Source organism: Pituophis catenifer, unplaced genomic scaffold (genome assembly GCF_029215685.1).
Source record: "Pituophis catenifer annectens isolate HBS135680 unplaced genomic scaffold, rPitCat1.0.hap2 SCAF_2, whole genome shotgun sequence".
NCBI classification, from domain to species: Eukaryota; Metazoa; Chordata; class Lepidosauria; order Squamata; family Colubridae; genus Pituophis; species Pituophis catenifer.
In genome coordinates, this window is record NW_027256882.1 from 5205814 (window position 1) to 5230172 (window position 24359).

A 24359-nucleotide genomic window follows, 5' to 3' on the forward strand; every position below is an offset into this window, starting at 1 on the left:
CCTCCAATCGCTCTCTAGGCGTCTTTTCCGGCGCTTCATCTCTCTCAGCTCCTCAGGGAACCAAGGAGCCAATTGACAACGGCACCGAGTCAGAGGCCGCAAAGGCGCGCCGCGGTCCAAGGCTCCGGCGGCCACCCTGTCCCAGGCGGCTGCCCGTTCCTCAGCCGAGCTGTGAGTCAGAGCCTCTGGGAATGGCCCAAGCTCCGTCAGGAACCTCTCGGGGTCCATCAGGCACCTGGGACGGGACCACCTGGTCAGTTCCGTCTCCCTGCGGCGAGGGGCAGCAGTCCGAAAGTCCAGCTGAAGGAGCGAATGATCTGTCCATGACAAGGACTTAATGACTAGGTCCCCTATTGTAAGATCATTCAACCACTGACCAGAGACAAAAATCAAGTCCAGCGTGTGTCCCCCAGTGTGGGTGGGGTCATGAACTAACTGGGTCAGGTCCATGGCCGTCATGTAAGCCATGAACTCCCGAGCTGCTTCCGACGTTTCACTGACGGATGGCAGGTTGAAATCCCCCATGACCATAAGCCTGGGGGTATCCACCGCCACCCCGGCTATTACGTCGAGCAGCTCAGGCAGGGCAGCTGCTACGTGGCAGGGAGCCAGGTACGTAGTCAGCAAACCCATCTGCACCCCCTGACCCCACTTCACAAAGAGGGACTCACTATCTGAGGAACAGTGGCCTCACTGTTCAGATTACTTTACTGAAAGGCACTGAAGGTTTTACAGAATCAGTGAACTTGATAAAACTTCCCCAAATATTTCTTCAGTGGAAGTAATTTTCAGATTTGTTCACGTTCTCACCTAATATTAGGACTTGTGCAGTGGTGGGGTTCAATTTTTTTAACAACCGGTTCTATGGGTGTGGCTTAGTTGGGGGTGTGGCTTGGTGGTCATGTGACTGGGTGGTGTGGCTATCTGCTCATGTGACTGGGTAGACGCGGCTATCTGGTCATGTGACCGGGTGGGCGTGGCTATGTGCATAGGGACTACTCAGAGGGCTGAAAAAAGTCATTTCTGATTGATCCTCACACTTTTGACTGGTCCTCGCACTTATGACCATACTCACATTTATGCCCGTTGCGCCATTCTTAACAACCGTGTCAGTCATTTCACCACTACTTCTCTTCACCACGGTGACAAGATAGGGTGCAAATCGTAAAATGTGAGGACAGTCGTAAGTTCAAGGACTGGTCCTTACACTTTTGACCGGTCCTCGCACTTATGACCATCCTCACATTTATGCCCGTTGCAGCATTCTTAACAACCGTGTCAGTCATTTTACCACTACTTCTCTTCCCCATGGTGACAAGATAGGGCGCAAATCGTAAAATGTGAGAACGGTCGTAAGTTCAAGGACTGGTCAAGAGTGCGAGGACCAGTCAAAAATAACTTTCAGCCCTCTGAGTAGTCCATATGCACATAGGGACTACCCAGAGGGCTGAAAAAAGTGATTTCTGACAGGTCCTCGCACTTTTGACCGGTCATCATTTATGCCATCATTTATCTTCTAGTCCAGAGATCTCCAACCTTGGCAACTTTAAGCCTGGCAGACTTCAACTCCCAGAAAGGTGGCTAGAGAATTCTGGGAATTGAAGTCCACAAGTCTTAAAGCTGCCAAGTTTGAAGACCTCTGAGCTAGGGCTTTGTGGCCAGCCTTTTGGGGAGGGGGTCCCATTCGGAGAGACCCCCTGCTTCTCAGGAAGCATCAGGCCCAGGCAGAGAAAGTTGCCAACGTTGGAGATCCCTGGACTAGAAGACCTCCAAAGATCCCTTCCAACTCTGTAATTCTGGTATTGGCAAGCAAGCACAGTTAAGCTACTTAAATCCTCGAGAGCAGGGGTCCCCAACCTTTTGGACCTCAGGGACCACCAAGTTCATACTTTTAAATTTCGCAGACCACTAATACGAATCCAGTGCGCCGCTTGCTGAAGCACCTGGACTCCCAGTGACGGGATAGGGTCCTTCAGGCACTCTCCCCCCTCTTTCTCTCTCCCCCCCTCAATCATTTTCTCTTTCTCTCCCCCCTTTCTCTCTCTCCCCCACTCTTTCTCTCTCTTTCTCTCTCCTCCCTCTTTCTCTCTCTCCCCCTCTTTCTCTCATTCTCTTTCTCTCCCCCCTTTCTCTCTCCCTCTCTCCCCCACTGTCTCTCTCATTCTCTCATTCTCTCTCCCCTCTTTCTCTCTCCCCCACTCTCTCTCTCTCATTCTCTTTTTCTCTCCCCCTCTTTCTCTCTCCCTCTCCCACTCTCTCTCTCATTCTCTCTTTCTCTCCCCCTTCTCTCTCTCCCCCACTCTTTCTCTCTCTTTCTCTCTCCCCTCTTTCTCTTTCCCTCCCCCTTTCTCCCATTCTCTTTCTCCCCCTTCTCCCTCTCCCACTCTTTCTCTCTCCCCCCTCTTTCTCTCTCCCTCTCTCTCGCTCCTCCACTCTCCCCCACTCTCTCTCATTCACTTGCAGGGGGCTGATCTAGTGTCTGCAATGAAGAGCAAAATCTGGCTTCTTCTCTCTGTTGTAAGTGCAGCATCAGGATTCCGTCTTGGTATATTTGCAGTGCAAGGCAGCCCTCATTTCCTGCCGACTCGGAGCGGTAAACAGCGTCTGGTTCGGGGAGCAGCCGGATTTTGCTCTCCATTGCTCTCTCGGCCCCCTGCAAGTTCTCATCTCTCGAGAAGCCCAACCAAAGTTTCCTGCACCACTTCAGGGAGCGCTCCTCGAGAGACAAGAGCTTGCATGGGGCCGAGAGAGCAATGGAGAGCAAAATCCAGCTGCTCCCCGAACAAGACACTGTTTACTGCTCCGAGTCCCAAGCGGCAGGAGATGAGGGCTGCCTTGTGCCGCAAATATACCAAGGTGGAATCCTGACGCCGCACTTACAGCAGAGAGAAGAAGCCACATTTTGCTCTCCATTGCAGACACCAGATCGTATTGCACCACCTGCAAAAATTTCCAAATGTAGCCCTGCCCTCTAACATCCCTCCTGATGTTCAACTGTTGTCTCTCAAGGAGGATACTTGACCATCTTCATGCTTGAAAGGATTCTACAGTGTAACAGCAGATGTCTCCCACCTTGGCAGCTTTAAGACTTGTGGATTTCAACTCCCAGAATTCTCCACAATTCCCCAGAATGGGCTAGGCGGGAGTTGAAGTCCACAGGTTGTAAAAGAGCCACAATTGCCCAGCCCTGGGCTAGGATAGGCTGACGCGACGCAGGTGGGAGGAGGGGCGGGCAAGCTAGCAATTTAACAAAAGGTTCGGTGTGCTGCGAGGCCAATAAATTGCAAAAAAACACCGAAACGTTTGTTAAATTGCAATAAATTGCAAAAAAACACCGAACCGTTTGTTAAAGAGCCTTGGTAGTACAGTGGTCTAAAGCACCCTGTTATTAACACCAACTGTCTGCAATTACTGTAAGTTCAAATCTCACCAAGGCTCAAGGTTGACTCAGCCTTCCATCCTTTCTAAGGTAGGTAAATTGAGGACCCAGTTGTGGGGGCAATAGGTTGACTTTGTATAAACATACAAAAGGATGAAGGCTATTGCTTAGCGCATTGTAAGCCGCCCTGAGTTTCCAGAGAAGGGCGGCATATAAATCAAATTAAAAAAAAAAAAAATTACTAGCCAGCAATTTAACAAACAGTTCAGCCGAACCGCCTAGAACCGGCAGAATCCCCCCACTGGACTTGTGTGATGCACAGCCATTTAACTTGGTGCACATCTTTACTTTGGGATTTTGGGAACAATGGAACAGAATAACAGAGTTAATAGGGAACTTAGAGGTCTTCTAGTCCAACCCCCTGCTTAGACAGAAAGCCCTATAAAATTTCAGATAAATGGCTGCCCAATGTCTTCATAGACACCTCCAGTGTTGGAGCACCCACAATTTCTAGAAACAAGTCATTCCACTGATTGTTCTCAATGTCAGGAAATTCCTCTTTACTTGTAGGTTGGTTCTCTCCTTGAATCGTTTCCATCCACTGCTTCTTGGAACACTTCTATCATGTCACCCCATCTAGTCCTTCTTTTCATCAAACCAGACTCACCCAATTCCTTTATAGGTCTTAGCCTCCAGTCTACTAATAATTTTTGTTGCTCTTCTCTGCACTCTTTCTAGAGTCTCAAGATCCTTTTTTACATCTGGCAACCAAACCTGGATGCAATATTCCAAGTGGGGTCTTCCCAAGGCCTTTTAAAGTGGTACTAACACTTCATGTCATCTTGATTCTGTCCCTCTTAATGCAGCCTATGATTCTGTTGGGTTTTTTTCTTTCTTTTTGGCAACTGTAGCCTACTGCTGACTCATGTTTAAGTGGATGTCCACTAGGACTCCAAGACCCCTGTTGCCCTTACTACTCTTCAGCCAGGTATCACCTCTTCTGTGCCAGTCCATTTGGCTTCTCTTTCCTAAATGTAGAACCTTACATTTCTCACTGTTGATTCCATCTTTTTAGATGGGGCCCAATCTGTTGATCCTTCTGTATCTTGAGTGTTGCTATTCCTGTCAATTTATTTATTTATTTATTTTATTTTATCAAATTTCTATACCGCCCTTCTCCTTTCGGACTCAGGGCGGTGAACAGCCAAGTAAAACACTTTATATACAAAAGTTAAAATAGATTTAAAATAATTAAATAATTTGGCCCATAATTGAGAACATTACAATTTAAAACCAATTTCAAATTTTAAAAACCCATCATAAAATCAGGACAGCCTGGCTAACTGAAAAAGATAGGTTTTAAGGGCCCGACGAAAAGTCCGGAGGTCTGGGATCACTCGTATCTCTGGGGGTAGATTGTTCCAGAGGGTAGGTGCCACCACAGAGAAGACCTGGGGGTCGCGAGCCGACATTGTCTGGCCGACGGCACCCTGAGGAGGCCCTCTCTGTGGGAGCGAACTGGCTGGTGGGAGGCAATTGGTGGCAGAAGACGGTCCCGTAAGTACCCCGGCCCTAAGCCATGGAGCGCTTTAAAGGTGATCACCAACACTTTGAAGCGCACCCGGAAGTCCACTGGAAGCCAATGCAGCTCGCGCAGGAGAGGAGTCACATGGGAGCGCCCCGTTACTCCCATAATCCCCCGCGCGGCCGCATTCTGCACCAGTTGGAGCCTCCGGGTGCACCCCAAGGGGAGCCCTATGTAGAGAGTGTTACAATAGTCCAGACGAGAAGTGACGAGTGCTTGAGTGACTGTGCGTAGGGAGTCCCGATCCAGAAAAGGGCGCAACTGGGTATCAGGTGAACCTGATAGAAAGCCCCCCTGGCCACGGCTGTCATATGCTCTTCTAAAGACAGCTGTGCATCCAGGAGGACGCCCAAGTTGCGAGCCCGTTCTGTGGGGGCCAATGATTCACACCCAATAACCAGCGATGGCGCCAGCTGGCTATACCGGGATGCCGGCAGCCACAGCCACTCGGTCTTGGAAGGGTTGAGTCGAAGCCTGTTTCTCCTCATCCAGACCCTCACGGCCTCCAGGCACTGGGACATCACTTCCAAGGATCGTTGGGATGGTCTGGGGTGGAGATGTACAGCTGAGTATCATCAGCGTACTGATGGAACTCCACTCCAAAACCACGGATGATCTCACCCAGCGGCTTCACATAAATGTTGAACAGAAGGGGCGAGAGGACCGACCCTTGTGGCACCCCACAAACAAGGCGCCTCGAGGTCGACTGCTGGACCCTGTCAACACAGATTGCGACCGGTTGGAGAGATAGGAGGAGAACCACCGCAAAACGGTGCCCCCCACTCCCAATCCCTCCAGCCGGCGCAACATGATACCATGGTTGATGGTATCAAAAGGCGCTGAGAGATCTAACAGGACCAGGATAGAGGAATAACCCCTACCCCGAGCCCTCCAGAGATCATCCACCAACGTGACCAATGCCGTTTCCGTGCTGTGCCCAGGTCTGAAACTGGACTGGAGTGGATCTAAATAGACAGCTTCATCCATGTACTGGGGAAGCTGTCACGCCACCAAACTCTCAACAACCTTCGCAATAAAGCGAAGGTTGGAAACTGGACGATAGTTAGCCAAAACAGCCGGGTCCAGGGAGGGCTTCTTGAGGAGGGGCCTCACAACCGCCTCTTTTAAGGCAGCCGGCAAGACACCCCCACTCAAAGAAGTGTTAATAATCCCCTGGAGCCAGCCTCGTGTAACCTCCCGGGAAGCCAGCATCAACCAGGAGGGACACGGGTCCAATAAACATGTGGTCGCTTTCAGCCATCCCAAGATCCTGTCCACGACCTTGGGAGCCACAGGATAGAACTCCTCCCAGATAACACTCTCAAGGCCTGCCTCAGTCATCTTGTCTGAGCTAACCCAGTCAGCGGCCAAGTCTTCCCGAATCTGAGTAATTTTATCATCCAGATACTGTACAAAATCCTCAGCTCGGCCCTGCAAGGGGTCATCCCGCACTCCCAGATGGAGAAGGGAGCAGATCACCCTAAACAGGGCGGCTGGGCGGTTATCTGATGACGCGATAAGAGCGGCAAAATAGCTAGATTTCGCCACTTTTATCGCCACTAGGTAGGTCTTGATATGAGACCTTACCAGTGTCAAGTCAGATTCGGATCGGCTGGCCCTCCAACCGCTCTCTAGGCGTCTTTTCCGGCGCTTCATCTCCCTCAGCTCCTTGGAGAACCAAGGAGCTAAGTGAGTTCGGCGCTGGGTCAGAGGCCGCAAAGGCACGACTCGATCCAAAGCCCCGGCAGCCACATTATCCCAGGTGGCCCCCATGTCTTCAGCCGAGTCATGAGCCAGAGTCTCAGGAAATGGCCCAAGCTCCATCTGGAACCTATCAGGATCCATCAGGCGCCTGGGGCGAAACCACCTGGTCGGCTCCGCCTCCCTGCGATGGGGTGTGGCAGTCAGAAAGTCAAGTCGAAGGAGCGAGTGGTCTGACTATGGCAAGGGTTCAATGCCTATATCCCCAGTATCAAGGCCACTGAACCACTGACCAGAGACAAAAACTAAATCCAGAGTGTGTCCACCTATGTGAGTAGAGCCATGAATTACTTGGGTCAGGTCCATGGCCGTCATGGAAGCCATGAACTCCCGAGCTACCTCTGACGTTTCACCGATAGATGGCAGATTGAAATCCCCCATGACCACAAGTCTAGGGGTATCAGCCGCCACCTCGGCTATGACGTTGAGGAGTTTGGGCAGGGTCGTTGCCACGTGGCAGGGAGCCAGGTACGTGATCAACAGACCCATCTGGACCCCACGACCCCACTTCACAAAAAGGGACTCACATCCGGCTATCTGAGGTACAGTGGTCTCCCTCGGATCAAGACTTTCCTTTATAATAACCGCCACCCCCCCTGCCCCTGCCCTGAGCTCTCGGCTGATGGAATGCTTGGAAGCCTGGTGGGCACATATCCACGAGGGAAACCCCCCCCTCATGGCCCAACCAGGTCTCCGTAATACCTGCCAGGTCCGCTCCCCCCTCCAGAATAAGGTCACAAATGAGGGGGGCCTTATTTACTACGGACCTGGCATTACACAACAACAGCCGGAGATTCGGGCCCTGAGACTCTGAGCAGCCTGGGAAACGGGAAGAGCTAAGGGGACCGGGGCATGCAATCGCTCAAACGTAGCGAGTGCGTGCCCCCACCACACGATATGGCCCCCTGCTCCCGCCATACCTGCCCCTCCCACTCAGCGTATTAATAGAAAAGCCCTCAGCAGAGGGCATTTTAACAGCCCTCTTTCCCCCAGAGTCCATACCCCCCGTGGCACCATTAACTGCCGGGTCAGTCCCCATTCCCCGTGGGTTTTCCCCCAAACCCACATAACCTTCCCACCCTCTAGAACCCCTTAAAAGTCTATTTAAAAATGTCCTTAAAAAACCCCTCAAACCCCTTTTTGCGACATGCCACCTCTCGGGGTCCCAAGACCCATCATTAAGGTGGGCCCTCGATAACATAGAGGGCCAAGCCTGTGAGAGGGGGGAGTCTCACAGCGCAAGAAGCTTAGCCCTGGAGTACATTCAAACACTGGAATGGTAATACAGGTGTGGCCTAGACATGGCCTACGGGTCTATAATGATGGTCTCAAACGTCCAGGAAGCAAGACTAAATTAACCGGAAGAATCACAACTACCCTCTCACGGTAATGGGCAGGAGTCCTCATGTTCTGTCCAACTGAGGGAGATATTCAAACCACCCTCTCACGGTGGTTAGCCATCTTAATCAAGGCAAGTTGGAAAAGTCCAGAACCACCCTCTCACAGTGGTTTGGCCCTACTGGTCCTGGAAAGATGAGCATCCCATCAGCGGCGAACGTAGTATGGAACCGGCTCCATCAATCCTCCCGTAACTGTCTTGTCTTCCATACAGCCAGGAAACAGGACAAAAAACAGAGCCAGGTCCCAAGCTCCAGGGTAAGAAAGTCCACATTGACCGATGGCCGATAACAGGGCCAGAAAAAAAAAAGGGGGGGGCATTCATAGCGACCCAATGCCTGAGCCGTCCACCAGCCTCTCCAACCCCAATTTGGTCTTGTCTGTAAATTTGATGAGTTCCCCTTCTATCCTCTTGTCTAAATCATTGATGAAGATGAACAGATCTTGCGAATCCTCCTGTTCTGTTCTTTTTTCCGTGTTCAGGAGAGTCTCGTGTCCTTCGAGGAGGTGGCTGTGTCTTTCTCTGAGGAGGAATGGTCTCAGCTGGATCCTGACCAGAAAGCGCTGCATTCGGAAGTCATGCTTGAAAACCATAGGAACGTGGCCTCTCTGGGTAAGAGTTCTCTAGTCCCCAATCAGAGAGTTAAAGAAGACAGATTATAGTTAATTTTTTTATTAAAAAACCACTAATCAGATATCATCTCCTGGGAGGGAGAAGGAAAGGATCTTCTCGTACTCCAAGGAAGGAAAGAGTCAATGTCTCTTTGCTTAGATGCTTTCTCTGCCATTTCTTATCTCTATTTTTCCATTTCCATTTATTTATTTATCAAATATCAAATATTTGAACTTATCTGTGGGGGTATTGCAGAAAATCAAAGGACTCAGACTTCGAGATCAAGAGAAGCTTTATTTGGCCAAATATTGCATTCAGTTTTGGTCGCCACGATGTAAAAAAGATGTCGAGACTTTAGAAAAAGTGCAGAGAAGAGCAATGAAGAGGATTAGGGGACTGGAGGCTAAAACAAAGAACAGTTGCAGGAACTGGGTATGTCTAGTTTAATGGAAAGAAGGACTGGGGTGACATGATAGCAGTGTTCCAATATCTCAGGGGCTGCCCCAAAGAAGAGGAAGTCAATCTATTCTACAAAGCACCTGAGGGTTGGACAAGAAGCAATGGGTGGAAGCTAAGGAGCCTTGGTGGTGCAGCAGACTAAAGTGCTGTTAAAGTAGCACTTAGCTGCCAGCTGCCTGCAATTACTGCGAGTTCAATTCTCACCAGGCTCAAGGTTGACTCATCCTCCATCCTTCCGAGGTAGGTAAAACGAGGACCCGGATTGTGGGGGCGATAAGCTGACTTTGTATAAACAAGAACACCACTTGGAGGGGTGGGCGAAAGCCCTACTAAGCAGGTATATACAAAAGTATGAAGGCTATTGCTTAAAAAGCATTGTAAGCCGCCCTGAGTCTCTGGAGAAGGCAGCATATAAATCAAACCAATAAATAAATATTTAAATAAATAATCAAGGAGAGAAGCAATTTAGAACCAAGGAGAAATTTCCTGACAGTTAGAAGAATTATTCAGTGGAACAACCTGCCTCCAGAAGTTGTGAATGCTCCAACACTGGAAGTTTTTAAGAAGATGTTGGATAACCATTTGTCTGAAGTGGTGTAGGGTTTCCTGCCTAAGCAGGGGGTTGGACTGGAAGACCTCCAAGGTCCCTTCCAACTCTGTTATTCCATTCTATTCCTTAACTCAAAACTGAGTGAGGTTTGCATATATAGAGATAATTGTAAAGAAAGAGATGTTTTCTAGACATCTTCAAAGCTTTCATGACTCATGAATATAGAAATCATCAGGTCTGTATCACACCCTTGAAAGCATGCAAACGTACAACCTAATGGAATTTCGGAGAAATTCAGAAGGAAATTCAGTTAACTTTCTACACTTTGATCTTTTTCTCTAACCTTGTTATCATTTTCATTTCCCTTTTTTTTGAAGGTAATAATGGGCAGGAGAATCAAGATTCCTGTGAACTGTTCCAAGTGATCAATGCTAAAGATGGAAGGGAGAAGTTTGGAATTCGAATGGAATTAGAAAGCCATGAGAGGAACCAGTCAAAGAATTGGAAACATGAAAGCTCATCTTCCACTGATGCACCGATGCAAGACTTTCTTGCCCAACAAGAGAAAAAAAGGAAAAAATATACTGCAAAAAGTGTGAAGCTAATCAAAGCTAAAGTACAAGTAAATGAACACGATTTAACCCAAAACAAAGGAGAAGATGCTATAAGAAGACACAACGGACAAAATTACAATGGGACATTCATTCTTTCCCTTGGAAATAACTTCCTTACTTCTCCAAAAGCGATTGACACAAAAGAGAAGCCTTATAAATGTTTGGAATGTGGAAAATGTTTTAGGACAAGCAGGCAACTTACTATCCATAAAAGGATCCACACAGGGGAGAAGCCATATAAATACACGGAGTGTGGAAAGACCTTTGCTCGAAGAAGTCATTTTATTTCCCATAAGATGATCCACACAGGGGAGAAGCCGTATAAATGCGAGGAGTGTGGAAAGAGTTTTGCTCAGAGAAATGGACTTACAAGACACAAAAAGGTACACACAGGAGAGAAACCATTTAAATGCATGGAATGTGGAAAGACCTTTGCTCAAAAACATAATCTTATTTCCCATAAGATGATCCACACAGGGGAGAAGCCATATAAATGCATGGAGTGTGGAAAGAGTTTTGCTCGGAGAACTGGACTTACAAGACACAAAATGCTCCACTCAGGGGAGAAGCCGTATAAATGCACGGAATGTAGAAAGACCTTTGCTTATAGAAGTAGTCTTATTTCCCATAAAAGTATCCACACAGGGGAGAAGCCATATAAATGCACGGAATGTAGAAAGACCTTTACTTATAGAAGTAATCTTATTTCCCATAAAAGGTTCCACACAGGGGAGAAGCCATACAAATGCACGGAATGTGGAAAGACCTTTGCTCAAAGTGGTCATCTTATTTCCCATAAGAGGATCCACACAGGGGAGAAGCCGTATAAATGCATGGAGTGTGGGAAGAGTTTTGTTCTGAAAAATGGACTTAGAAACCACAAAAAGCTCCACTCAGGAGAGAAACCATTTAAATGCATGGAATGTGGAAAGACCTTTGCTAATAGAAGTAGTCTTATTTCCCATAAAAGAATCCACACAGGGGAGAAACCGTATAAATGTACGGAGTGTGGAAAGACGTTTACTCATGGCAGTGGATTTAGAAGGCACAAAAAGCTGCAGTCAGGAGAGAAACCATTTAAATGCATGGAATGTTGAAAGACCTTTACTCATAGATGTAATCTTATTTCCCATAAAAGAATCCACACAGGGGAGAAGCCGTATAAATGCATGGAGTGTGGAAAGAGCTTTGCTCAGAAAAGTCATCTTACTTCTCATAAAAGGATCCACGCTGGGGAGAAACTATATAGCAATAGCGATTCCACTTAGATTTATATACTACTCCACAATGCTTTACCACTTTATCTCTGAGCAATTTACAAAGTCAGAAAAGTTCCCAGCAATCTGGGTCCTTATTTTAGCGACCTTAGAAGTATGAAAGGCTGAATCAACTATTAAAAGTAATCTATACGAGTTCAAAATGTTTTCAATAAAATGCCAATTTGAAACTGTTCAATTTCCACTTATTTAAAATGCTCCATCCATTTTCTTGCTGAAATATTTCTTCTCATCCAGAATTGGCATTTCTTGCTCACTCACGATTTTCACTTTGTAAAGCCGCTGCCTTTTTTTTAGCTATTCCACAAAGATCTTTAATGTTCCCAGATGCAAATGGGCTTAAGATGAAAAAAACAAGAACCCACACCTGAAATGTTGTTCTTTGTCTGGGTGGCAACCAGATTAGAGCTCTGCTTCAAATTAGAAATAACAAATTGAGCGGTCTTCAGCATTATAGAATTAACAGTTATTAAAAACAATCCCTCAACAGTGAGAAACACTTAGCAAAGTACTCTGAACTGGAGTGAACCTTTAAAGGACCTTCTCGGGGGGCTCACCAGGGGTGGGGACTAAAAATTTTTACTACCAGTTCTGTGGGTGTCGCTTATTTTGTGGGCGTGGCTTGGTGGGAGGTTAATGTAACTGGATGGGCGTGGCCATTTAAAAAAAACTTTTAAACCTTAAGAGGTTGCAGAAAAAATGCTTTTAAAAGCCTCTGACGATCCCAGCTGAGCATTTTTTGGCCGAAGAGGTTGTAGAAAAAATGCTTTTAAAAGTAAAAAAAAAAAAAGCCTCTGATGAGGTGGGCGGGGTAAGCGAGCGGTAACCGGGCCGGGGACTGGTTCGGGGGCGTGGCCAGCCAATGTTATTACGGGTTCTCCGAACTACCACAAATTTTTACTACCGGTTCTTGCGAATCGGTGCAAACCAGGAGCAACCCACCACTGGGGCTCACCCAGACCCTCCCATTAATCCAACTAAGAATTGTGCCAGTTAGAGGATTTGGTGAAGGAGGAGATGAAGAGTGATCCAGTCAAAGGATGTGTGGTGATCCCTGGATCTTACTGATTCAGCCTCAATCTGCCCCCACCTTCCCTTTCCCCAAGGTTCTCCCCCCCCAATCCCTTCCACACTTCTTGCCGCCAGTGGTGGGTTGGCCCCGATTTGCACCAGTTCTATAGACCCAGTAGTAAAACCGACGGGAGGCTCCGCCCACTGACCCCGACGTCACCAAAATGCTTCTGCGCCTGTGCAAAAGAGCGCGCGAGCGAAGCGAGTGCACGCAGCCCCGTTGCAAACCGGTAGTAAAGGTAAGTAGAACCCACCCCTGCCTGCCACCCCATCCCGGCCAAGTTGCCATCTGGGACTCGGACCCCTCCCCACCTGGAAGGAGGCTTGCCAGCTGAAGGCAGAGCCTGGTCTGGGGGGTCTCCCTTTGCATTCCCCCAAATCCCCCCCTCAGCAAGGATCTTGGCATGGCTCTGTCAAAGCCTTGGTGCATCCTGGAATCAGGGTTGTCAGGGCTCTGGACATGGTCAGTCAGTCCCATGTGGCATCTGAAGTAACCAACTTGGTGTTGCGTTCTGGGTCCTCCTGTGCCTCTCCTGTGCCTCCTTCTCTTCCTTCCCTCCAGCCAAGCCCACCGTCACCATCTCCTCCACCACAATGGACCCCGCTTCCCCCAACACCATCCTCCTTGTGCACCACGATGGGCTTTTACCCATTGAGGTCCAGTGGCTGAAGAACAGGTGGCCGCACAAGGAAATTTTGGAGATTTGGGGCAGCTTTTCCTTACAGAGACCTGAAAAAGTATTGCAATGAAAAAGAAAAGCATACACAAACACTAAAATCTTGCCCAGAATTTTTCCACGTTTTGGGAAATTGCAAATGGGAAGGGAAGGAGGGGGACATTCCTTCCCATTCCTCCCTCGGGAAGGGAGCACCCCAACTTTGTGGCCAGTTCTTCTTGACACCCCCTTTTCCTTGTGACATTTGACTCAATTTCCAGCCCAGCGACCCCCAGGCTCCCTCCTTTGCTGCCACCCCCATCCTAGCCCCATCTTCTCTGTTCGTATGAAACTTCTGCAGAGTGGGAGCAGGGGAAGTGGGCCCTCCCTTCTTGATTAATCTTCTAATTAAGTCATTTAGGGAGAATTCCAGAATCTCCTGCAAATGAAATGGGGAGGAATCCCTGGTCCTTCCCAGCCTTTTCCTCCGTGAAATGGGCCTATTCTCCCTCTATCTGTCCCTGCCTATCAACCACCCCCCTGCAGTGTGGGCCTGCCTTGGGGGAGGGGGTTGAAAGGGAATAAACATATGTTATTCTCCCTGGAGCTGCTTCAAGAGAATCCAGGATAGGATGGGTGTTGCTCTCTTCTGCCTGGAGACCGAGCACGTGATCATAATTTGCACATGTAGTCCCTCCTTCCTCGCCTGGTGCTTCCCCAGTTCGGCACAGTCTTCAGCGCAGAGAGATGTGTTTGAATGAGCGGCTTCACCTTTCATTCTGTGATCATCTAAGCGTGAGCTTTCGAAGGGATTTATTATTGTAATTGTGAGGATCGCTTTTGCGATCAGGCTGCTAGCTGGTCCGCTGGCTAGCGGCTTTGTGCCGGCTTTTCTACAGCCGAGGTCCCCACCAGGTTCTGAAGGCCCTGGCTGAATCCCTGCCTCTGGCATCACATCTTCTCCAGCCTCCTCATTGTCTGACTCGAGTGCCAGCTGCACAGGGTGAACTGCACCACACCAGCCTCCTCGTTGTCAGAATCAGGAGATAAAATCAAAACCTTCGACTGGAAGGTGCAACTGAAGAGGTTTAATGTGGAGGAAATACGCAGCTGCTGTCCAATGGAAGAGGGAGATACGGACACAAACGGTTACTTTTATATCCATATAGCCTCCCACCGACCAGTCCGCTCCCACAGAGAGGGTCTCCTCAGGGTGCCATCGGCCAAGTTATGTCGGCTGGCGACACCCAGGGGGAGGGCCTTCTCTGTGGGAGCCCCAGCCCTGTGGAATGAACTGCCCCCGGAAATACGTAAGATCTCCGACCTCCGGGTGTTTCGCTGTGCTCTGAAGACCCTGTTGTTCCGCCAGGCCGGGCTATTAACATAACGATTTTAAACTGGGGTACTTTAAATTTCTGGGATTTTAATTGGAGCCTAATTATTTAATGATTTTAAATTTTAATTGTTGTTTTGTTATGTGTTTTTAAATAGGCTATACACCGCCCTGAGTCCTTCGGGAGAAGGGCGGTATAGAAATAAAATTATTATTATTATTATTATATAAATGAATTTAAGATTCGCAGCAGAGAAGACAGTCAGGAACATCCTGAGGTAAATCTCAAATGGCACCCAGAAGGAAAAGGCGGGAAAAAGGGAAACGCCCCCTTTCCACTCACAGCAACCAATCAGAGCGCAGATCCCCTCAGCCACAACAGGGTCTTTGAGACCATTGTGCATTTAACCTTCTTCAGCCATTAAATTGAATATCTTCACATTTAAAGTGTTCAAAGGAAACAGACCTAAAACGACTTTGCTTTTGTCCATTAGATGGAATTGTCAGGTTGGAATAATTGTTTTTTTTCCTTGCACTGTGCTAAAAAGAAGTCAACGTCTTTTTTTCCTTCTTTTCTTGTACCTCAAACTTTCCTTCCCCCTCTTTTTCTCCTTTCCTTAATTTCCTATTTCTATTTTTCTTTGTGTTTTGTATAATAAATAAGATCTTGAGACTCTAGAAAGAGTGCAGAGAAAAGCAACAAAGATGGAGGCAAAAACATATTTAAAAAACTTGGTTCCTGGAACTGGGTATTTTCTAGTCTGATGAAAAGAAGGAGGAGGGCAGACATGATGGCACCTTCTGATATCTCAGCGGCTGCCAGAAAGAATATTTATTTTTTCTCTTCTCTTCCCTTCCCTTCCCTTCCCTTCCCTTCCCTTCCCTTCCCTTCCCTTCCCTTCCATTCCATTCCATTCCATAAATAAGAAGCAGGCCGAATGAAAGAGGTAGAGGTGGAGTTCCATTATATGTATATAAGAAATAATCAACAGCTCTAGAAACGCAACAGAAGAAAGAGGAAAACCTCCTTCCATGCATTTGGGTTCATATAAAAGGGGGAAAAGAAGCACAGACATCGAAGCCTTTGTCTGACAGGGAGCCATTGGGAGGGGCCTTTCCTCCTACTCCCTAGCCCATCCTCCCCGCCCTCTCCCTTTCACCTCCCATTCACTCCTCTTTCCTGCCCTTTCTACGATCCTGGCACTTTGCACCAAATCCACCAGGGGACGCCCTCTGCCAAGGGAAGGTGACTCCAGGCACTTCCCCATTGGTCTACTGGAGCCTTGCCTCTCTAGGACTTACGGAGAGGCTCCGGGTGAGTCTAGCATTTCTTTTTCTTCCCTTCTCAGATACGGAAGCTGGAAGCCATTTGTGGTCTTTGCAAGGCAAACTTTCCTCTTGGGGGAAGAAGAAAAAGAGCGGAATCCCTTGCAGGGATCAGTCCTGCAGCACCAGAAATGGTCCCCTGAAGGAAAAGGCATCTGGAGACCCATCAGAGTCCTTGGAGCCATTTGCAGTTGCTCTGCAGGACAGAGAAAGGATGGAGACACAACCTTTTGCAAAGGAGGGAAGCGGAAAAGGCCCTTCAGCTGCTCAGCCCAGGAAGTGGGGGAAGCTCTGGACAAGAACCGGGCAGGAGATCCTGGAGGAGGAAACCATCCTCCCTTCACAAGTTCATCCCTGCAATTTCATCCAATACCTGGAGGCTGAGGGTCCCCGAGGACTTTGCAGCCGACTCCATGGCTTTTCCAGGCGATGGCTGAGACCAGAGAAGAACACCAAAGCCCAGATGTTGGACCTGGTGGTTCTGGAGCAGCTCCTCTTCATTCTGCCCCCAGAGATGGAGGGCTGGGTGAGGGAGTGTGGAGCAGAGACCAGTTCCCAGGCGGTGGCCCTGGCGGAAGGCTTCCTCCTGAGCCAGGCGGAGGAGCAGAAGGAGCAGGTCCACTTGCAGGTAAGAGTTCAAAAGACAATAGAGAATGTGTTTGAATACTTCACCCTTCCTTCCCAAACTTCTGTAACATTCATAATATGTGGCAATGTCCCACCTATTCTTGTAGGACATTGTTCCATTGTTTCTCATTCAACCTCACGGATGGATATTGGGGGCTTTGAGGTGGCATTCTGAATATAGGAATCCACTTTACGTCGCGTGATGTACATTAATTCTGCTTCTTTTTTCCTTCCTACTATTTAAAGTGTTGCACTGTGGAGATCAGAGATCCTGAGGGAAAGAAGAACCCATCAAATCCCCCTCAGGAGGTATTTTTCAGGAGGATCCCTTGGGAAGATCCAAGTCCGGACACCTCAGGAGGTAATGGAAGATCCTCCAATTTCCCATCTGTCTTAACTTCGTTCTCTCTTCTCTTCTATAGAATATCTCCTATTTTGTTAATGATGCATTTTGAAATTATTTATTCCTTACAGAGAAACAAAGAATGAAGCTTTCTGTTTTTTATGATGGAAATCAAACAGTGGTTGACCCTCCAAATCAGGTAAGAAAGGGAAAAGTGATTAGATTTCTATTTTTCCTTCAGGAAGTGAAGTGGGTGTGCAGAGGGCTCCCTCCTTCTATTTCCCCCCCTTGTTTGGCCTGGATTATTTTTGTGTTCTTCCACATGCAGAGCAGAATAGCATTTTCAAGTTCCTGTCAGCCAGCATAGCTTCCTCTTTCTGCTCCGTACTCCTCCAACTTTGAGTTTATAAGAAGCAATTTTTAAAAAGTCCTTCAAGAGTAAACGTATCGCAGTGACAGTAACTGCTAGAGACCCTTTTTGGGGGAGAATTCTTTGACTCGGAATTCTGCAAGGCTAATGAAAAATAACTAAATACTCACATTGCCACATTACCATTTTTAAAAAACCTTATTTATAACCAGTAGTTCAAAAATAAGCAAACTGTATTAAAAAATAAAACCGACTATTAAAATCCAAAGGGAGTGGCCGTGTTGAGCATGTAATCCAGGAATACAAAATAATTTCCAATCCTCTGATTTGAGCCTCGATTAGGAGATCAAACATTCCCGCTTTGCAAAGGCTGAGAAATGAATTTCCCAGGGAATTTTCTCTTTTTTGTTTTCTTCCTTTCAGCCAATGGCTCAGACTACTAGATCAATCAGTGATAGATAGAGCGATGGATCAGTTGATCCAGAAATGGGATTACTTTACTGAAAGGCACTGAAAGTTCTGCAGAGAAGACTCTCCCCCTGGGGGTCACCAGCCTACATTGTTTGGCCGACGGCACCCTGAGGAGGCCCTCTCTGTGGGAGCGTACTGGTCGGTGGGAGGCAATCGGTGGCAGAATGCGGTCCTGTAGATAACCAAGTCCTAAGCCATGGAGCGCTTTAAAGGTGGTAACCAACACCTTGAAATGTACCTGGAAGACCACCGGGAGCCAGTGCAGCTCGCGCAAGAGGGGTGTTACATGGGAACGACGAGTCGCCCTCATTATTACTCGCGCGGCTGCATTCTGGACCAGTTGGAGCCTCTGGGTGCTCCTCAAGGGGAGCCCCATGTAGAGGGCATTACAATAATCCAGACGGGAAGTGACGAGGGCATGAGTGACTGTGCGCACGGCGTCCTAATCCAGAAATGGACGCAACTGGGAGATCAGGCGAATCTGATAAAAAGCCCCCCTGGCCACGGCCGTCATATGATCATCCAAAGACAGCCGTGAATCCAGGAGGATGCCCAAGTTGCGAGCCCTCTCTGAGGGGGGTAAGATCTCATCCCCAATAGCCAGCGACGGTGTTAACTGACTATATTGGGCCATCGGAAGCCACAGCCACTCAGTCTTGGAGGGGTTGAGTCTGAGCCTTTTCCTCCCCATCCAGATCCGCACGGCCTCCAGGAAACGGGACATCACGTCAAGGGCATCATTGGGGAGGCCTGAGGTTGAAATGTACAACTGTGTGTCATCAGCATACAGTTGACACTTCACCCCAAAGCCACGGATGATCTCACCCAGCAGCTTCACATAAATGTTAAACAGGAGGGGCGAGAGGACTGACCCTTGCGGCACCCCACGTGAGGAACCTCGAGGTCGACCTCTGCGGTCAGAGAGGAAGGAGGAGAACCACTGTAGCATGGTGCCCCCCACTCCGACCCCCTCTAGCCGACACAGCATGATACCATGATCGATGGTATCAAAAGTCGCTGAGAGATCTAGGAGGACCAGGACAGAGGAGCAACCCTTGTCCCGAGCCCTCCAGAGATCATCAATCAATGCGATCAATGCCATTTCCGTGCTGTAACCCGTCCTGAAGCCCGACTGGCACAGATCTAGATAGACAGCTTCATCCAGGAATCGAGGAAGTTGTCTTGCCACCACACTCTCAACAACCTTCGCCGCAAAGCGGAGGTTGGAGACAGGATGATAATTAGCTAATACAGCCGGGTCCAGGGAAGGCTTCTTGAGGAGGGGCCTCATCACCGCCTCTTTCAGGGCGGATGGGAAGACACCCTCACTCAACGAAGCGTTGGTAATCTCCTGAAACCGGCCTCGGGTAACCTCCCGGGAGGCCAGCACCAACCAGGAGGGCCACGGGTCCAGTAAACATGTAGCGTTAAGCCTCCCCAAAATCCTGTCCACGTCCTCAGGAGTCACATGGTCAAAACGCCTCCCAGATAACACTCTCAAGACTCACCTCCGTCATCCCATCCAAGGCTATCCAATCAGAGTTCAGGCCACCCCGAATCTGAGCAATTTTATCATGCAGGTATTGTCCAAAATCCTCAGCTCTACCCTGCAAGGGATCCTCCCTCGCTCCCACCTGTAGTAGAGAGCGGGTCACCCTGAAGAGGGCGGCTGGGCGGTTCTCTGCAGATGCAATAAGAGTGGAAAAATAGTTAGATTTCGCCACTCTTATTGCCATTAGGTAGGTCTTGATATAAGACCTCACCAGTGTTCGGTCAGATTCGGTGAGGCTAGACCTCCAATCGCTCTCTAGGCGTCTTTTCCGGCGCTTCATCTCTCTCAGCTCCTCAGGGAACCAAGGAGCCAATTGACAACGGCACCGAGTCAGAGGCCGCAAAGGCGCGCCGCGGTCCAAGGCTCCGGCGGCCACCCTGTCCCAGGCGGCTGCCAGTTCCTCAGCCGAGCTGTGAGTCAGAGCCTCTGGGAATGGCCCAAGCTCCGTCAGGAACCTCTCGGGGTCCATCAGGCGCCTGGGACGGGACCACCTGGTCAGTTCCGTCTCCCTGCGGCGAGGGGCAGCAGTCCGAAAGTCCAGCTGAAGGAGCGAATGATCTGTCCATGACAAGGACTTAATGACTAGGTCCCCTATTGTAAGATCATTCAACCACTGACCAGAGACAAAAATCAAGTCCAGCGTGTGTCCCCCAGTGTGGGTGGGGTCATGAACTAACTGGGTCAGGTCCATGGCCGTCATGTAAGCCATGAACTCCCGAGCCGCTTCCGACGTTTCACTGACGGATGGCAGGTTGAAATCCCCCATGACCATAAGCCTGGGGGTATCCACCGCCACCCCGGCTATTACGTCGAGCAGCTCAGGCAGGGCAGCTGCTACGTGGCAGGGATCCAGGTACGTAGTCAGCAAACCCATCTGCACCCCCTGACCCCACTTCACAAAGAGAGACTCACAGCCAGCTATCTGAGGAACAGTGGCCTCACTGTTCAGATTACTTTACTGAAAGGCACTGAAGGTTTTGCAGAATCAGTGAACTTGATAAAACTTCCCCAAATATTTCTTCAGTGGAAGTAATTTTCAGATTTGTTCACGTTCTCACCTAATATTAGGACTTGTGCAGTGGTGGGGTTCAATTTTTTTAACAACCGGTTCTATGGGTGTGGCTTAGTTGGGGGTGTGGCTTGGTGGTCATGTGACTGGGTGGTGTGGCTAGCTGCACATGTGACTGGGTAGACGTGGCTATCTGGTCATGTGACCGGGTGGACATGGCTATGTGCATAGGGACTACTCAGAGGGCTGAAAAAAGTCATTTCTGACTGATCCTCACACTTTTGACTGGTCCTCGCACTTATGACCATCCTCACATTTATGCCCGTTGCGCCATTCTTAACAACCGTGTCAGTCATTTCACCACTACTTCTCTTCACCACGGTGACAAGATAGGGTGCAAATCGTAAAATGTGAGGACAGTCGTAAGTTCAAGGACTGGTCCTTGCACTTTTGACCGGTCCTCGCACTTATGACCATCCTCACATTTATGCCCGTTGCGGCATTCTTAACAACCGTGTCAGTCATTTCACCACTACTTCTCTTCACCATGGTGACAAGATAGGGCGCAAATCGTAAAATGTGAGAACGGTCGTAAGTTCAAGGACTGGTCAAGAGTGCGAGGACCAGTCAAAAATAACTTTCAGCCCTCTGAGTAGTCCATATGCACATAGGGACTACCCAGAGGGCTGAAAAAAGTGATTTCTGACAGGTCCTCGCACTTTTGACTGGTCATCATTTATGCCATCATTTATCTTCTAGTCCAGAGATCTCCAACCTTGGCAAGTTTAAGCCTGGCAGACTTCAACTCCCAGAAAGCTGGCTAGAGAATTCTGGGAGTTGATGTCCACAAGTCTTAAAGCTGCCAAGTTTGAAGACCTCTGAGCTAGGACTGTGGGGCCAGCCTTTTGGGGAGGGGGTCCCATTCGGAGAGACCCCCTGCCTCTCAGGAAGCATCAGGCCCAGGCAGAGAAAGTTGCCAAGGTTGGAGATCCCTGGACTAGAAGATCTCCAAAGATCCCTTCCAACTCTGTAATTCTGGTATTGGCAAGCAAGCACAGTTAAGCTACTTAAATCCTCCAGAGCAGGGATCCCCAATCTTTTGGACCTCAGGGACCACTAAGTTCATAATTTTAAATTTCACGGACCACTAATACGAATCCAGTGCGCCACTTGCTGAAGCACCTGGACTCCCAGTGACGGGATAGGGTCCTTCAGGCACTCTCCCCCCTCTTTCTCTCTCGCCCCCTCTATCATTCTCTCTTTCTCTCCCCCCTTTCTCTCTCTCCCCCACTCTTTCTCTCTCTTTCTCTTTCCCCCCTCTTTCTCTCTCTCCCCCCTCTATCATTCTCTCTTTCTCTCCCCCCTTTCTCTCTCCCTCTCTCCCCCACTCTCTCTCTCTCATTCTCTCATTCTCTCTCCCTCTCTCCCCCACTGTCTCTCTCTCATTCTCTCATTCTCTCTCCCCTCTTTCTCTCTCCCCCACTCTCTCTCTCTCATTCTCTTTTTCTCTCCCCCTTTCTCTCTCCCTCCCCCACTCTCTCTCTCATTCTCTCTTTCTCTCCCCCTTCTCTCTCTCCCCCACTCTTTCTCTCTCTTTCTCTCTCCCCTCTTTCTCTTTCCCTCCCCCTTTCTCCCATTCTCTTTCTCCCCCTTCTCCCTCTCCCACTCTTTCTCTCTCCCCCCTCTTTCTCTCTCCCTCTCCCCCTCTTTCTCTCATTCTCTTTCCCTCTCCCCACCTCTTTCTCTCTATCTCTCTCGCTCCTCCACTCTCCCCCACACTCTCTCATTCACTTGCAGGGGGCTGATCTAGTGTCTGCAATGAAGAGCAAAATCTGGCTTCTTCTCTCTGTTGTAAGTGCAGCATCAGGATTCCGTCTTGGTATATTTGCAGTGCAAGGCAGCCCTCATTTCCTGCCGACTCGGAGCGGTAAACAGCGTCTGGTTCGGGGAGCAGCCGGATTTTGCTCTCCATGCCATGAACTCCCGAGCTACCTCTGACGTTTCACTGATAGATGGCAGGTTGAAATCCCCCATGACCACAAGTCTAGGGGTATCAGCCGCCACCTCGGCTATGACGTTGAGGAGTTTGGGCAGGGTCGTTGCCACGTGGCAGGGAGCCAAGTACATGATCAACAGACCCATCTGGACCCCACGACCCCACTTCACAAAAAGGGACTCACATCCGGCTATCTGAGGTACAGTGGTCTCCCTCGGATCAAGACTTTCCTTTATAATAACTGCCACCCCCCCTGCCCCTGCCCTGAGCTCTTGGCTGATGGAATGCTTGGAAGCCTGGTGGGCACATATCCACGAGGGGAACCCCCCCCCTCATGGCCCAACCAGGTCTCCGTAATACCTGCCAAGTCCGCTCCCCCCTCCTGAATAAGGTCACAAATGAGGGGGGCCTTATTTACTACGGACCTGGCATTACACAACAACAGCCGGAGATTCGGGCCCTGAGACTCTGAGCAGCCTGGGAAACGGGGCATGGAATCGCTCAAATGTAGCGAGTGCGTGCCCCCACCACACGATATGGCCCCCTGCTCCCGCCATACCTGCCCCTCCCACTCAGCGTATTAATAGAAAAGCCCTCAGCAGAGGGCATTTTAACAGCCCTCTTTCCCCCAGAGTCCATACCCCCCGTGGCACCATTAATTGCCGGGTCAGTCCCCATTCCCCGTGGGTTTTCCCCCAAACCCACATAACCTTCCCACCCTCTAGAACCCCTTAAAAGTCTATTTAAAAATGTCCTTAAAAAACCCCTCAAACCCCTTTTTGCGACATGCCACCTCTCGGGGTCCCAAGACCCATCATTAAGGTGGGCCCTCGATAACATAGAGGGCCAAGCCTGTGAGAGGGGGGAGTCTCACAGCGCAAGAAGCTTAGCCCTGGAGTACATTCAAACACTGGAATGGTAATACAGGTGTGGCCTAGACATGGCCTACGGGTCTATAATGATGGTCTCAAACGTCCAGGAAGCAAGACTAAATTAACCGGAAGAATCACAACTACCCTCTCACGGTAATGGGCAGGAGTCCTCATGTTCTGTCCAACTGAGGGAGATATTCAAACCACCCTCTCACGGTGGTTAGCCATCTTAATCAAGGCAAGTTGGAAAAGTCCAGAACCACCCTCTCACAGTGGTTTGGCCCTACTGGTCCTGGAAAGATGAGCATCCCATCAGCGGCGAACGTAGTATGGAACCGGCTCCATCAATCCTCCCGTAACTGTCTTGTCTTCCATACAGCCAGGAAACAGGACAAAAAACAGAGCCAGGTCCCAAGCTCCAGGGTAAGAAAGTCCACATTGACCGATGGCCGATAACAGGGCCAGAAAAAAAAAAGGGGGGGGCATTCATAGCGACCCAATGCCTGAGCCGTCCACCAGCCTCTCCAACCCCAATTTGGTCTTGTCTGTAAATTTGATGAGTTCCCCTTCTATCCTCTTGTCTAAATCATTGATGAAGATGAACAGATCTTGCGAATCCTCCTGTTCTGTTCTTTTTTCCGTGTTCAGGAGAGTCTCGTGTCCTTCGAGGAGGTGGCTGTGTCTTTCTCTGAGGAGGAATGGTCTCAGCTGGATCCTGACCAGAAAGCGCTGCATTCGGAAGTCATGCTTGAAAACCATAGGAACGTGGCCTCTCTGGGTAAGAGTTCTCTAGTCCCCAATCAGAGAGTTAAAGAAGACAGATGATAGTTAATTTTTTTATTAAAAAACCACTAATCAGATATCATCTCCTGGGAGGGAGAAGGAAAGGATCTTCTCGTACTCCAAGGAAGGAAAGAGTCAATGTCTCTTTGCTTAGATGCTTTCTCTGCCATTTCTTATCTCTATTTTTCCATTTCCATTTATTTATTTATCAAATATCAAATATTTGAACTTATCTGTGGGGGTATTGCAGAAAATCAAAGGACTCAGACTTCGAGATCAAGAGAAGCTTTATTTGGCCAAATATTGCATTCAGT

At 49.0% G+C, this 24359-nt stretch overlaps 1 pseudogene; it reads left to right on the top strand.

The window, feature by feature from the left end:
* The window catches only part of LOC139311665 (zinc finger protein 721-like), a 34054-nt pseudogene that overhangs the window by 3538 nt on the left and 6157 nt on the right, over positions 1-24359 (top strand).